General features: G+C 58.4%; 2 long non-coding RNA genes across 3 annotated transcripts; one reads left to right on the plus strand and one right to left on the minus strand.

Moving 5' to 3' along the window:
* Nucleotides 1-8,158: 8,158 nt before the first annotated feature.
* On the minus strand, nucleotides 8,159-9,848 carry LOC147348685 (uncharacterized). Of its 2 annotated transcripts, XR_015151850.1 has the most exons (4): nucleotides 9,710-9,848; nucleotides 9,327-9,427; nucleotides 8,798-8,964; nucleotides 8,159-8,627 (listed from the first exon to the last, which is right to left on the minus strand). It is a non-coding gene; the product is annotated as an uncharacterized LOC147348685 (long non-coding RNA). The 2 variants fall into 2 exon arrangements; XR_015151849.1 differs by lacking the exon at nucleotides 9,710-9,848 and having other exon boundaries at nucleotides 8,398-8,575; nucleotides 9,327-9,689.
* On the plus strand, nucleotides 9,795-15,159 carry LOC147348686 (uncharacterized). Its single transcript, XR_015151851.1, has 2 exons — nucleotides 9,795-9,930; nucleotides 14,437-15,159. It is a non-coding gene; the product is annotated as an uncharacterized LOC147348686 (long non-coding RNA).
* The last annotated feature ends 566 nt before the right edge of the window (nucleotides 15,160-15,725 follow it).

Here is a 15,725-nt window from a genome sequence, read left to right on the forward strand (position 1 = left end):
GCGTCTTTGCTTTATGCGTGGTGTTTGCCACGCTGCATGGCTTCCTCTGGTAACCAAGCCCTGGGTCAGTGAAGTAATCCCATGATCCTGGCTCAGGAGATGGACCAGTAATTCCAGGCAGGGCAATCTGCGTGGGTCCGGAGGCTCTTGCTGGCTGAGTGGGGAAAGAGGAACTCTTCTGTTTGTTATCAACAGGGGCCCTGTGTGCCCAGGGCTGCCAGGAACACAGCCCAAGCTCAAGAGGGAGGGAGGCAAGGCCCAGACAAGGACAAAACAGGTTCCTGTCAAACCAGTTTGACTCCTGGATGCAGCCATGCTTGAAGCCAGTTTCAGTTCTAGAAGCTCCCGGTTCAGGAGCCAGTGCCTGCGTGCTCACACGCTTCAGTCGTGTCCAACTCTCTGCGACCCCAGGGACTGTAGCCCACCAGGCTCCTCTGTCCCTGGGATTATCCAGGCAAGAATACTGGAGTGGGTAGCCATGCCGTCCTCCAGGGGATCTTCCCAACCTAGGGATCGAACCCGCGTCTCTTACGTCTCCTGCTTGGCAGGCAGGTTCTTTACCAGTAGTGCCACTGGGGAAGCTCTCGTGAACCAGTGAATTCCCTTTCCTGCTGAAGCTAGTTTGAGTTGGGTTTTGTTGCCCGCAGCCAGGAGATGCCCATGACGGTGGACTTGTACGAGACTGTCCGCCAGTCCCCTGCCCTCCGGGACCACAGTGCCCCGCGCTTCAGTCGTGCTGTCTGCACGGGAGTGGCCGCATCATCAGAATCGAGCGAGGGACCAGGAGGGTCAGTTCCAGTTCTTGGGTTGTGGAAGCAGGTGAGTGTGACGTCTGTGAGAGCTGTCAGCAGGGAGAGAGTCCACACAGGCAAAGAGGTGAGGCGGGGCACAGCCCAGCACCCCGGGCCCCGGCCCAGCTCTGCACCGGCCACGCGGTCCTCGCCGGGGTTCACTGTGTAAGACATACCTATGCTCCTCTCAACGAGGCACCCACCCTTTGGGGGCCCAATCTAAGGAGGAACTGTGTGGAGGTTCCAACACCCAACTGTGCTTTTGAGCTATAAACATGGCCATTTCATATGGCACAGTGTCGTGTGAATGGTATTCTGCTGATGAGGTCAGAGAGGTCGGGGTCTTGCCCAAGGGACTGCGTGTGTGCTCAGCCATGTCTGATTCTCTGCGACCCCGTGGACTGTAGCCCGCCAGGCTCCTCTGTCCATGGGATTATCCAGGCAAGAACACTGGAGTGGGTTGCCATTCCCTTCTCCACGGCATCTTCCCGGCCCAGGGATCGAACTCTTGTCCCCTGCATCGCAGGCAGATTTTTTTTCTCTTTTTACTGTCTGAGCCACCAGGGAAGCCCAGGAGGGTGTCGTGAGTCACCTCGTCAGGTACCCAGATCAGCAGCCAAGAGGCCGTAGATACTCAGCGAAAGTCCAGCAGCCCTGCCGGCATCCTGGACGCTCTTCGCCTCGCTTGACAAAGCTCTCGCTGTTGCCTCCACGCCTTCACACGCGCTGTTCCCACAGCCCTGTCCTCCATCCGTCTGCTTTGGCGTTTCTCTTCTTCTTCAGAGAGCCCCGCTTCTCAGAAGTCTTCCTTGACCAGCCCTTCTCCCCACAGCCCCTAGACAGACCAGGAAGCTGTCTTCAGTCCCTTCTCCGTGTCTGGGGCCCAGCGGCTGAGCAGGTCTCTGGGATCACACCATGAGCGGTGGTCGAGCAGTTACATGACTGTCAGCCCCGGTGGGGCTGTGAGCAGACCTGGGAGGGGCCGGTTCCTCTGCTCCGAGACCTCGGACTCTCACTGTGCTCAGGTGTGAAACAGCGGTTGAGGTAGACATCTCCCGGACAAGGGACAAGTACCCAGAGGAGCCTGCGTCTGCAGGGAGCCCGGCCTGACACTTCAGAGCCAGCTGCCTGGACCCACCCATCGGAGAACTGCAAACTGCTTAGCTGGCGGCCCCTGCGAAAGAACTCAGAAACACCACACCCTCCTACGCGTTCAAAAATTGACATCGACAATGTCGAAGCTAAAGTGGGTACACAGGGTGTACTTTTTGGGGTATGTTAAATATGGACACTGTCAGCTTGAACTGTTTGATCACTCCAGGTTACACATCCCTTGAAGCTGAAGAGCATAGTGGCCCCACCAGAACTCGTGTAGACAGCACACAAACGAGCTCCTCTGTATTGAGGTTTCGCCTCAGTTTCTCTGAAACTTGTCTTCAGTTCCGCTTCTCTCAAAAGCTTTTAGCCCAGTGTAATTTATTCTTGTGGGCTTCCCTGGTGGCTCAGTGGTAAAGAATCCACCTGCCAACGCAGGAGACGCAGGTTTGATCCCTGGGTCAGGAAGATCCCCTGGAGAAGGAAATGGCAACCCACTCCAGTACTCTTGCCTGGAGAATCCCATGGACAGAGGAGCCTAGTGGGCTACGGTCCATGGGGTCGAAGAGTCAGACACCACTTAGCAACTAAACAACCACAATACACTTTAAAAATATATATATTTATTTGACTTTGCTGGGTCTTAGCTGTGGCATGTGGGATCTGGTTTCCTGACCAGGGATTGAACTCAGGCCCCTTGCATTGGGAGTGCAGAGTCTTAACCACTGGACCCCCAGGGAAGTCCTCAACAGTATATTCTCATGCCTGAAAGTCGCTTACTGATCACACCATCTTCTCTGTGACAACTATGGATGTAAACCAGTTTTAAATTTTTAAAAATTTTCTGTGCTCCTAAGTCACTAAGTGCAAACTGTTATTCTGCAAAGGTATAATCACAAATACTAGTATGTGATTGGTCAAAACTATAAATATTATAAGTTTTGATAGATACTGATTACACAAAGTATTATTTCACATGACATTTTTAATGGTTTAACTGGATTTCCCCCGTCTTGTGTACTAGTAGAGAAGTATTACTTATCTCTACAGCTTCATCTCTTCTTCATTCTTATTTTTACGGCTATAAGCACTCAGAAATCTTGTCACATAAATAAGGAACAGAAAAGAAAGGAAGGAGTCCTGGAGTAACGTTAACCATGTTACCTCCGTTTGCGTTTTACACCAGAAATCACTAGTAATCCATCAGAAAGAGTTATTTTTTGTTGCCGCCTGGTGCTTGGTATTATTATTTGTGCATGATTCCATTTTTTGTAATAAAAGTTAAAGACATTATGATTACTCTCTGTTAGTTGACAAAAGGAGTGGGCCCTCCTGCCATTTGTTGCAAGCAAGAAATGGAAGCCACTGGACTGGCCAAAGGATTTATCTCCCAGTACTGGCAGCCCTTACAGCCCTGCTCCCTCTCCAGACCCAGCACAGGACTTCCCCTGGCCTTGCCAGCTGGGGGCATTTGCCTTTGTTTCCCAAAGCAAGAAGCCGTTTCCTCAAGGAGTCATTTGAAACCCCTGGTGAATGGCTGGGGAGCAGCCCTTGGCCAAAGGACCTGGAGAAATCGTTCAGGCCAGGAAGAATGAAAAAGACTCCATCTTAGGCTGTAAGTGCATTCTCTGGCCCGCTCTGCCTCTCCCACACACCCTGCCTAGAATCTGCTACCTTTCAGTAGAGAAGACCTGAGTGGGACCTGCCCCGGGGCCATGTGGTTAAGGAGGGTGAGGCTGGAACTCTTCACATGCATCTTTTCTAAATACTTCAGCCTGAGAAGGCTTAGTGAATACATCTAATTTAACATAAAAATGAACAACTAAATGTGATCCAGGATTTGGAATGGGGATGGGGTACGGGAATGCTATAAAAGGCCTCGTTGGGACAACTGGCAATATTTGAATAATATTTTGCAGAGTACATAATAGTCTTGCATCACCATTACATCGCCGGATCTTGAAAGCTCTACTGCGGTTGTGTAATAGGATGTCCTTGTTCTTGGGAAGCACAAACCGAAGGATTTAGGGTTCAAGGGGCAGCACGTCTGCAATTTACTCTCCCCGTGCTTGGAGGTGGGGGCGGGGTGACTTGAATGTACGTAGAGGGGGGTCCGAATGCTAACACTTGATGAATCTTAGTTAAGAAAGTCCTAGAGCTCTCTCTGTTACTAGTCTCAGAATTTTTCTGTAACTTCGAAAACGATTCAGAAAGACTGGCGCTGCAAGCCCGGTCTCTGTCGCCGCCTGGCGGCTACTGAGGGGAGCGCACCCTCCCTGGCGGAGACATTTAAACTCCTGGCCTCCCGCAGCGGCTCCCGGCGGATCAGAGATTCCCGCCCAGGGCATCCCTGGCTGGGCAGGTTTGATTTTCCATTCCTAGGTCCATCCGCCATCTGTGAACCACTGCAAGCGCCTTTTTTGTGCAACCAAGGTGAGGTCGCGGTAATGTTGGTTGGAGAGGAGTCAGTTTCAGAGCGTCTTCCAACCCGGATGCTTACTGCAACCAGGGAAAGCGAGGCCGGGAGAGGTCACGTCGTCGTCGAGCATAGCTGAAAACGAAGCCTTCCTGACTTATCTATTCTCAGCAAACTGCCGGCCCGTCTCTTCATCGAGTTTGACTCAGATGCAGCCCCTAAAGTCTGGGCTCCCACGAGTCGGCTCTCTGACTTCACTCCTTCCCAGCAGGCGCCTCCCCCAGCCGGCCTCGGACCGGGGTCTCGATCCACACGGCTCCTCTGCCCCGACTGCGCCCCACCCCGCCCCCCGAGGCTGCCTCTTCCTCCCGTGCTTTCTGCCAGGACGTCACCTGCCCAGAGCCTCCAGCGACCACCCCTCTCGCTGAGCCTTCCCTCACCGGTATCCCAGCTTGTGCAACCGTGCAGTCACTTACTTGTCGTCTAAACGATGCTCTGCACCCCCTCTGCCCCCGCCCCCCAGTGGAATGGGGGCCCCCTGCAGACGAGACCCTCTCTGGTTTCCCTCGTTCAAAGCGGGGGCGCTGGCAAGGACAGCGAGGTTTGCCCCGTCTCCCCGATTCCCCAGCTTTGCAGCCACGTGACCCTCAGCGAGGGAATGTTTCCTCCCACCCCATCCACCCACCCGCCAGCGGCGTCTGTGATTTCGGAGGGGCTCAAAGCCCCAAGGGGAAGGGGGAGCTGGTGGCCGAGTGACCTCTGGGGACGGCGCGGCGGGGCACGCAGGGCTCGCCTCCCTCCTGCAAACGAGGAGGGAGCGGCACGGGCAAGGGGAGGTGCCACTGCGCGACCCGGGGGACTCCCAGCCCCGGGCCCGCGGAGGGTCCCAACCCCGGGACAATGCGGGGCGGGGCTGGAGCGGACGTGCAGACAATGGCCCTCGCCCACCCGGCGCCGCTTCCGGCCTTTCCCAGCCCCGGCGGGAGGGAGGGGGCACCGGGGAGGCCGGCGCGGCTCCGGGCCACACGTCCCGGGCGCGGGAGGGACTAGGCAGCACCCGCGCGCGGAGCCTCCCGCGGCCCCCACGACTGCGGAGCCCTAGGAGATGAGTACCCCCCGGCCCCGTCCTGCAAGTGGCCGACAAGGGGAGTGGTGGCTTTAAAAAAAAAAAAAAAAAGGTTTTGCTTTGTTTTTTTCCTATCAAGATGTGATTTAGCTAGAGGGAAATGGACAGATGTCAAACGTGAATGTTTACAGGGTTATACCCTGGAGAAGGAAATGGCCACCTAGCCCAGTATTCTTGCCTGGGAAATCCCATGGACAGAGGAGCCTGAGGGTACTACAGTCCTTGGGGCCCCAAAGAGTCTGAGCGACTAAAGAACGACAACTATCCTTATTCATGAGGGCTCCACCTTCACGACTACTCACCCTGCAAAAGATTCCCCCTCCTAATGCAATCACATTGTGGATTAGGATTTAACAGATGAATTTGAGTGGGGGGGACCGCGTTCGACCTACAGCAGAGCCTCCGGAAGAGTCATTGAAAAACAAATGAGGAAAGAGGGGAATGAACACAGGTGCTGTCTAGAAGCCCAGGATGTGGGAGGCACGCAGCAAGCCCATGCATGGCAGGCAGGCAGGCGGTGCTGCGGGGCCACCTCCTGAACCTGGGCAGCTCCTGGAGGCCGGGTCCTGCCTCCCAAGCCCCTTGTGCTCTGAGTTTTGGAAGATGGGGAGGTGGGGCTAGGAGGGGCCTGCCTCCCAGCATTCAGCAGGTCTTCGTTGCACATGTGCTGTATGTGGGTCACTCTGGCACGGAGCACCACCCGCTGCCCTGGTGGAGGTGCCAGTCCGTCAGGAGAGGTGGTTGACAGCCCCGATGAGCCGGGAGCGCTCCTGTGAAGGGGGCCATGGGAGCAGACATTCGAGCGATGAGAAGGTAGCAGCCCCGGGGAAAGGGCGTAAGAGGCAGAGGGAACAGCAAGGGCCAAGGCCGGGGGGTTAGAGCATGCCAGGTGGACTGAAGAGAGAGCTTGGGGACAGTGGGAGGGGCCAGGACCGGCCAGGGCACCAGGGGAGAAGGCACCTTGGTTGGCTTCTGTGGCAGAGACAGAGTACCGCCGCATGACAACAGAAATTTCTTTTCCTGCAGTTCTGGAGGCCAGAGGGTTTCCCTGATGGCTCACACAGTAAACCATCTGCCTGCAATGTGGGGGACCTGGACTGGACCCCTGGGTCAGGAGGATCCCGTGGAGAAGGGAATGGCTTACCCACTCCAGTATCCTTGCCTGGGAAAGCCCATGGGCAGAGGAGCCTGGCGGGCTACAGCCCATGGGATCACAAAGAGCCCCACGGGGCTCACTGGAGGCCAGAAGTCAAGGTCAAGGCGTCAGCGGGTTTGCTTTCTCCTGACGTCTCTCTCCTTGGCCTGCAGATGGCCCCCTTATCGCTCTGGCCACACATGGTCTGTGCGGAGACTTGTCTGTGTCCTAATCTCTTCTTATAAGGACACTGGTCCCGTTGGCCTGGGGCCCACCCATATGACCTCGACTTAATCACCCCCTTGAAAGGCCCTGTCTCCAAATCCAGTCACATTCCGAGGTGCTGGGGTTGGGACTTGAGGATGTGAATCTGGGGACACAATTCAGCCCCTGACAGATGGCTTTTGCTCTTGGGGAGGTGGGGGCCTGGCTGAGTGTTGAGCGAGAAGAGACAAGATCTGATTTGCATATTAATAAGGATCCCTCTGGCGCCGAGGCAGGAGGGGAATAGACTGGGTTGGGGGGGAGAAGAGGGGGGAGGAGAGTGGGGGGGGGACGGCTGAGACCAGTGAGGCGGCTACTGCCCAGTCCAGGCTGGAAGCTGGTGGCTGGACCTGGGTGGCATGGTGGGCGGGGAGCAGCAGCCAGACTCTTTGTTCCAGGGTGCGGGACCAGGAGGTTTTCCCAAAGGACAGAGCTGGGGGGGTGCAGGAGAGGAGGGGTGGGGGTGGGGCCCTGGCTTCCTTATCCAGCAGGTGCCTACTGTGTGCAGCCCTGCCCCCCCAGGAGAGGCAGGCGAGGCCCCAGGCCTGCTGACTCCAGCTGACTTCTCCTCTGGCACTTCCTTCCCAACTCCTGGCTGTGGATCCTGACCCCCCCCCCCCAATTGGACAAACATCTTGCGGCCGTTTCCTCCTCGCCTGCCCGGAGCCCGGCCTGGCCTGAACAAACACTCGGGACCTGCGCTTCCGGCCTCAGCTCTGGGAAAAGCCCGGCCAGGGGCCGCCGAGGTCAGCCCTGAAGGGAAGTGGGAAGGGGGCCCCCGCATGGGGTCCGGCCTGGCCGGCCTTGGCGCTTCATTGACCCCCATCCGTAGAATGGGCCTAATCACGCCCACCTCAGAGGCCCCTAGGGAGACAAGATGTGCCCTCTGGGCCTGGCACAGGACAGGGGACACTGCCCAGGGGGCCGTGAGAGGCCTGGGATGGAGGGAGGCTCCAGGGGACTCCCCCAAGGAACCACAGTGCCAGGAGGGGCCAGACTTAACTCTCCTCCTGTGGCCTCCCACTTCTTGTTCCTATTTCCGAAAAGTGTCCCACCAGGCTGCTGTTCCAGTCCTGGTCCCGACAGACCCTCCCCGGTGTGTGGCTATCAGAGATTAGGAGCCAGGCCCGGGGTGCGGCCGGAGTGGACAGACAACTCTTGACAACGCAAACAGGCGAAGACGGCTGAATGTGAGGAGCGAGCTCCCCGTCGCTGGACGTATGAGCAGAGCCAGCCGGATGCGCAGGAGGCAACCCCTGCCAACACTTACTCTTCCTTACCTGCTCCCAGTGCCCTGGACTGGAGGCAAGCTAGTGCGTTCTGGGGGTCACAAAGATCCAGGTTCCAATCTGGATCCGCTGTGTGCCCAGCCCCTCAGTTTTATAGGTGTGAAAGGGTCTGAGTGAACTGGCCAGGGAAGGCAACCGGCCCCCACGGTGCTCACCCCACTGAGGGGCTGGTGGAGGCGCAGGTCCAAGGGGCACAGGGTCTCTGTTTGCAGGAGACGGGGGTGGTGCCTCCTTCACTCAACCCCCTGACTTGAAGGCTTTACCAGAGAAAGCCTCCCAGCTGGGGTTTGATTTTGATTTTATTTTTGTTTTTCAGGCAGGATCTGGGAGTGGAAACAATGGAATTAATGTGTGTAAGGGTTTTGGTGTTTGTTTTTCTTTTTTTTTTCCTTTGGAGCAGTTTCTCCTCATCTGCGGGGTTGGATTCCCACCTCAACTTCCGGTCTTTGGAGGAGCCGGCTGGAGAGGATGGGCGTGGGCGGGGGGGGGGCGGCGGTCAGGAAGGAGAGAGCTGCGTGGCGGGGTAAGGAGGAAGGAAGGGCTCCTTCTTGCCCCTGGGTCTTTGCACTGGCTGTGCCGCCCCCCCACCTCAGCCCCGGCCCCTGTTGGTAGCCCCGGTGCCTCCTCCAGGAAGCCCTCCCTGACCTCCCCCACCCAGGCTAAACAAACTGGAGTCAGCACCTTCCTGCTCTTATTCATCAGCACTTCATCTTCCACTGCGGGCTGGGCCTCTTGGTTTACAGCTCTCTCCTCTGCTCAGCACTCAGGGGACAGCAGTCGCGTAGAGCATGGGAAGGGGGACCCGGTCCCTACACTGTGGTCCTCACTGTCCACTCAGGCCCCTTGATCTGCGGTGGAGAAGGCAAAGGGCGAGTCGGGCGGGGTCGCGGTGGGGCGGTGGGGGTGGCTACAGGCACAGAAGTGGGAATGCATGGAGTGCACAAGGGCTGGACTCCGACGACCCTGGCTGTCAATCTCGGCAGTGAGTTCTCCCTGAGCCTCAGCTTCCTCCTCTGTAAAATGGGGATGACAGCCCTACCCGGCAAAACCAACTTGAACGGCCCCAGCGCCGGGCCCAGGAGGCATCCTGCAGGTGCTTTAACCAGCTTAGCAGGCGGGCAGCTGGGCTTGGTGCCTAGGCGGTCTGGTCTCTTGGATGGGAGGGTCCGGGGCATGGAGGGGAAAGCGGAGCCCCAGACCTGTAACTCACATGGATCCACTCAGCTACCAAGTAATGCGACCGGTTCCTCCGCACGCCCACCTCTCCTTCTCCCGGCTCCGCCAGGGGCCGAGGGTCCTGCAAACGCAAACCTGCAGCAAATAACGCTGATTATAGCATTTACGAGCCTTTTCTGAGGCTCCTCACTCAACCTCTCGGTCTCTCCTCTATCACGTGGGGTCAGCGCTGGGTGGGCACGTGCGGGTCCAGAGGAGCAGGGCCCCTGCCTCTCATCAAGCCTTGAGGTCCGGAGGCCTTGAGGTTCAGTAAGGACAGAGGGACAGGGCTGGATAATAAAATGGGGGGCGGGGGGACCTCTGGCTGTCACGCACAGATACTGGGCAACCCGCCCCCGACCCCGGAGGATGCCTTACGCATGCGCGTGGCGCTGGGTTCCTTCATGTCCATCAAATAGCAGAGGCGGTGCGTCCGGGCCCACGTGTACGTGCCCACGCGTGCGTGCGCAGCGTTTGCTGACTCCGCCCCGGGTACCCGGGAGAAACTGAGGCACCGAGCAGGGTGGTGGCTTGTTGGGAGCTTCAGAGCTGGCGTTCCACCAGTGCTACCTTTCCGAGGGGACCTGCGGACCAGCCAGGTGAGTCCAGCCCTGAAAGTTGTGTCTGAGAGGAGGGTCTGGGGTGGGCGGCACTGTTAGCCCTTCTCGGGTGGGTGACCCCCGACAGGTGGCCAGCTGTTCTGAGCGTCTGGTACCCCGCCACGGTGGAGTTGAGTCTCTCCCTCGGGGCTGTGGGGCGGCGACAGGGCCTGGGCTGGGCCGAGGTGGTCTCGCCTCGGAGTGCCCCGTCCCCAGGCTCTGGGCCCCACCCTCCCTCTCTTTGTAGGTGCAGCTGCGCTTTTGGCCTCTGATTCTCAACAAATACCCACCATAACCCACATCCTCCCAACCCGTGGCTTTTGTCTTCTGTTGCCTTTAACACAAATAATACACAAGTTTCTCTGATGAAACTTAGAAAATTGAGACTCGAAAGAAAAACTTCAAATTCTCCCCTCCCACCCAGCAAAGCACTCCGGTACAGAGGGCGCTAGTGGTGAAGTTCTTGCCTGCCAGTGCAGGAAATGTAAAAGACCAGGGTTCGATCCCTCGGTCGGGAAGATCCCTCTGGAGAAGGGCATGGCACTCCAGTATTCTTGCCTGGACAATACCATGGACAGAGGAGCCTGGCGGGCTACAGTCCATGGGATCGCAAAGAGTTGGACACGACTGAAGCGACTTGGCACGCATGCAGGCACCCAGCAAAACATCAAGGGTTCACCCTGCCTGATTCTGCCTCTCCCCAACCCTGTAACCCGCGGTGCACACCCTCGGTGGCGGGCCCTCAGGGTGCCCATCGTTAGCTGCATGGCATGTCCAAGCCCAGGTCCTGGAGTGCAGCTCGGGATGTTACAGCCCTCCATTCCTGTAGGGGCAGGGGAATGCCCACCCCTGCCGTGGCATGGAGGGGGAAGTGAGAACGGAGGGGCAGGGATGGGATGACATGGGTCTAGTTGAGGAAGTGAAAGTTCTCCTGCGGACCTCCCCCCGCACCGATTGACGGCAGCCCGCTGGCATCATCCTTTGTCCCGGATGGAGGTTCACAGGGTGGTGCCCCCCCACCCGACCAAAACCATATTGGGGCCCCAGGCTGTGATACCAGGAGGAAGGGGGTTTCCCTGGTCGCTTGCCCGGGGAGTCTCAGCTCTGGGGGGACCGTCCCAGCCTCAGACCCCAGACTTTGACTCTGGCCTGACCAGCCAAGCCTCTTGAGTGAAGACAGGGAAGTTGGGGCCTGGGGCAGTGGTGGGGTTACTTGTTTGGTTTTACTATTTTCAGATAGAGACTGAATGGGGTCTAGAGCCCAGCCAGGGGGCCTCAGACACCTGCCCAGATGTTCGTGGTGGTAGCCTCCTGTCCTCTGTGAGCGCTCTACCTCGTCACACTGGGCGGGGTTCGAGTCCCCTGCGGTCCTCTCTGTGGACTTGGCCTTGGCAAGCCCCTGCCTGTCTTTGGCCTTCTGTGAAACGGGGCGAGGGATTGCCCGTGCTCCTGAGGGGAGCAGATGAGATGAGTATGGGTCCCCCTGGGGCGGGCCCCGGATGAGTGTCAGTTGGGTTGGAAGGTTTGGGCAGGTGGCCTCTCCTGCCCCGCTGACCAACCCCAGGTGCGGAGGGGCAATGGGCTGGTGGCTCCATCCGTGTGGAGCTCACCGGCTTCCTCTGAGGCCCCACAGGGCCTCCTGTTTCACTGGGGAGAGGGTCTCCCCTCCTATCCCCTTCCTCCAGGCCTCCTTCCTGCTTCCCGAGGTGCGGCTGGCCCTTCCGTCCAGGCGCTCATCAATTGCGCCCGAGGTGCTGAGCGTCCGGCCAGCCTTCTCAGGCCATGACTCACTTCCTGTTTCCTGGAGCTAGAAATAGCTTCCTCTGGATGCTGGGCCAGTGCTGGGGTCTCCCTCCCCAGCAGCTACTCAAAGTCTCTGTAGCCCACCCCTCGCCAGGCCTGGGCACCCCACTAAGTCCGTGTTCAGCTGGACACAAGGCCAGCCCAGGGACCATTCCTTGCTGCCTTAGGGTTGTAGGAGCACCCGCTGGGGGTCTAGCCCTGGGGCAGCAGCAGTGAACAAACATGTGGACCTGCCCTCGGGTGTCTACAGACACTCACCAAATAACCTGGCAACTAGGGTGCTGTGAGCACTGTGCAGGGAGCGCCTGGGGCCTCTGCCCACTGTGGAGTCCTCAGGGGTCACGGATGAAGGAAAACAGGTGGGGCTTTACCCCCAAGAGCTTTTGCAGGGTTTCAAGCTGTTGGAAAACAAGGTGAAGAGGTTTGCAATTGGACAGTCTCCCTGAGGCTGCTTCATGGAGAAGTGATTCCAGGAGAGGCGGGAGGGGGTGGGGCTTGGACGGATGATGTCATCTCAGACTGATGGGAGGGGAGGAGGGGGTGCCCTCTGGACAAATGGGAGGAAAGGACGGGGTGTCTGGGCACCTCCCAGGTTCTGTCTTCAGTGCCACGTGCGATGCAGTGGAGGCCTGGGCTGGGTCCAGGTGGGGTGACGCATTCAGTCCGTGACTGTGGACAAGTCACTCAACTCCACTCTGCCTTGCTTCCCATCTGCAGAATGGGTATAATAGAAGGCCCTCCCTCATGGGCCGCTATTGTGAGGAATAAATGTGATCATCCACGTGCAGCTCCTGGGCAGCCTCAGTAAACTGTAGCTGTTTTATTTTCCGCCTTGGGCTCGGTAGGTCTTCTGCCGTGTGCCCCGGGCTGTGAAAAAGGTGATAAGGCTCCAGTGAAGCTGAGAGGCGCAGCCTCACCCTCATTTTGCAGAAGGGGAAACAGAGGCTGGGAGAGAAGGGCTCTGTTCAAGGTCCTGCAGCTGGGGAGTGGTGAGGCAGGATGTAAACCTGGTCCCTCGGTTCCCAAAGCCTCCCCACACCACCCGGGGCACCCAGAGTGTCCGGCCCCTGCCTGTGGCCCTAAGCTGGGGGAATGAGTTGATGCCAGCATGATCAACCCAGCCAAGTCACGTCCTCATAGGAAAATCTGTATTTTTAGACTCACAAACCCTCCCCAGGCTGGGGGGATGGGTGTCGGCCTTCCCTGGCAGGTGGGTGAAAGCACGGTGTGGCGGAGGGGGAGCATCAGCCAGACACCAGGGCCCTGGGGCTGTGAGGAGTGGGTACCAGCCAAGAAAGTGGCGAGAGGACTTTAGTTCATCTCCTTGCCCATCCATTCACTCACTGGTTCATTCCCTCTCGTGAGCCTGCTCTGAGTCCCTGTGGGGGACCCAGGTATGCCCCCGACAAGATCCAGCTCCTGAGACACTCCCGGTTGGTGAGGGAGCCAGAGCAACAGACACATCGTCGCTTGGTGTGGGCGCTGTGGTGGTGGCCACGGGGGGGGGCCGTGGGAGCGCAGAGTGGGAGGACTCACCCAGCCTGGGAGATCAGGGAAGGCTGCCTGGAAGGGGAGAGGCCAGCACTGACTCTTAAAGGCACCCTTGGAGGCTCAGCCAGGGCCAGGACGAGGAGGGAAGTTTCAGGGTCCTGGTGAAACGTAACATGCATACCAGGACCTGGGGGTGGGGGGCTCCCGGGCCCTGGGGACTCAGACTCTGGCCTGGAGTCGGGGAGGGATGCGGGGAAGTACTGGTGAGGACGCTGGCTCATCCTGAGCCTCCTGGCTGTGGTCAGTGGAGACTGCGCTTAAGTAAGATGACAGATGGCGTCACCCAAAAGTCCCCAAGGGACCAGTTCCAAGTTCCTCAACTCAGGGGACTGGCCAGGCTGAGTAATGCTCACGGGCTGGCCTGCCCGTGGTTAAGGGCTGGACCTTCCAAGGCCTTAGGAAGCCCTTAGGCTGGACCTTCCAAGGCCTTAGGCTTCCCTGGTGGCTCAATGGTAATGAATCTGCCTGCAATGCGGAGGACCCAGGTTCAATTCCTGGGTCGGGAAGATCCCCTGGAGAAGGAAATGGCAATCCGCTCCAGTATTCTTGCCTGGAGAATCCCACGGACAGAGGAGCCTGGTGGGTGACAGTCCATGGGCCCGCAAAGAGTCAGACATGACTGAGTGACTAATACTAACTTAACTTCCAAGGCCAGAGGCTGGACCACTCAAGGTCACAGGCTGAACCACCCAGGACCAGACTGAACCCTCCAAAGCAGAAATTGAGCTTTTGACGGTTGATGATAAAAATCTGGCAGTTTGAGGAGGAAATCCTCTAGCAGTCCTGGGGGCAGCAAGCCCAGGGCCAGTGGACACTCCAGAGACCCGAGTCCCAGCGAGAAGTGCACAGCGTGGGCTCTTTTGTGTCCATCCCCTCACATCAGCCTGTTACCCGTGCGGAGCTTAGCTTGCACACTCATCCCCCATGTGTTTCCGGATTCCCACCCTTGTACACACAACCCCAACGTGCACACAGACACACACACACACATCTCACCACAACCGTGCCCATGTTTTCCCCTCTTAGCGCCCCCCCCAGTGCATACACACTGGGAGCCCACCCGAGACGGGGGGTCCTGCAGGCTGGGGCGGAGCTGGGGGGACGGTCATTACCAGAGTGTGCCCCGTGGCCCCCATGCTTCTCTCCTGGCAGGTGAACTGATGGGCTGCGGCCCCGCCCGCCCTGGGCAGCTGTCCGTGAGAAGGCCTCTTCAGAGCCAAGGGCAGCGTGGTGCCATCCCACCTCTGCGAGTTTCAGACAGGGCAGAGTCTGCCCCCAGTGACCAGGGAGGCCCCTCTGACTTAATGTCTCAGGTTGAACTCTGCATCTCCCATCAGCCTGTTGCTCTCAGCTTCTGGAAGAGGCAGCCCCAGGCTGGTGAAGCCCCCAACCTAGGAACTCCCTGCCTGGACCCTGCCTCTCCTCACCACAGACCACATCGTCGTCCCCTAGTCCTCAGGAGTCCCTCTTCCTAAGAACCCGAAAGCCATCTTTGGCTTCCTGCGCTCGCTGTGCAGTCAGGGGGCTCTCCCTGGCCTTGCCTAGCCCTCCAGAGCCTGGAGAACCCATCCCACCCCACCCCCCTCCAGCGGAGCCCCCAGCTCACCTTCTCTGCGCCTCCAGGGGCCGCGCACTGCCCACTCCAGCTGCTGCCCTGGTCCTCATGCTGGGAAAGCTCTCCCGTGAGCGTCCTGCAGATCTTAGCTCAAGGGTCAGTGCCCCAGGGAGGCCCTTGATCACCCCAAGATGGGCTCAGGTCCCCCCACCCTGCGAGAAATTCTCCTGGAACCACGTGGTGTTGCCCTTTGTAAAGCTGTGGCTCTTCGCAGTTATGTGATTATTTGCACTATTTGATTAGAGACTATCTCCCCCATGAGACAGAGACCATGCCTGCAGGGTCCCCATAATATCCCCAGGGTTTGGCAGAGTAGGTGCTTGGTCAGTGGTGGTGGAAAGAAGGAAGGGAGAACTCTGTTCTGGTGTTTCATTCCACCCAGGGTTTTGCCTGGAGGCGCAGGACCCTCAGAACCACACCAGGAATCAGGCTGAGGGGTCACCTTGAGGGCCAGCGGGTCTTCCAGGCACAGGGCAGGATGGCCTGGTCTTGTGAAGGGGGGCGGGCAGTGTGGCCACGTGGACAAAGTTGGGGTCGTGGCGGCAGCTTTGGCAGAGTGTGTCTGGCGTCGCCCAGGAAGGGGTCTCCAGCGGCCAGCGTGACCATCCCATCTGCTTGGTCGATGTCCTAGGGTGGGGACACAGAGGTCCATCCATCCTAACGTTTACAGGCAGTGATCATGTGTCCACCCGGGAAGACCACCGAGTCCGCTGGGGAGGACAGATGCTCTCCTACTGTGAGGTGAGCAATCTGAAGAGAGGAGCTTCTGATACTGCTCCAGAAAGTCCTCTGGAAGGAAAGACTCAAGGTAGTCCTCTCAGAAAGA

Source organism: Bos grunniens, chromosome 22 (assembly GCF_055505025.1).
Source record: "Bos grunniens cultivar Pamir isolate PY7600 chromosome 22, Bosgru_T2T1.0, whole genome shotgun sequence".
Classification (NCBI taxonomy): Eukaryota; Metazoa; Chordata; class Mammalia; order Artiodactyla; family Bovidae; genus Bos; species Bos grunniens.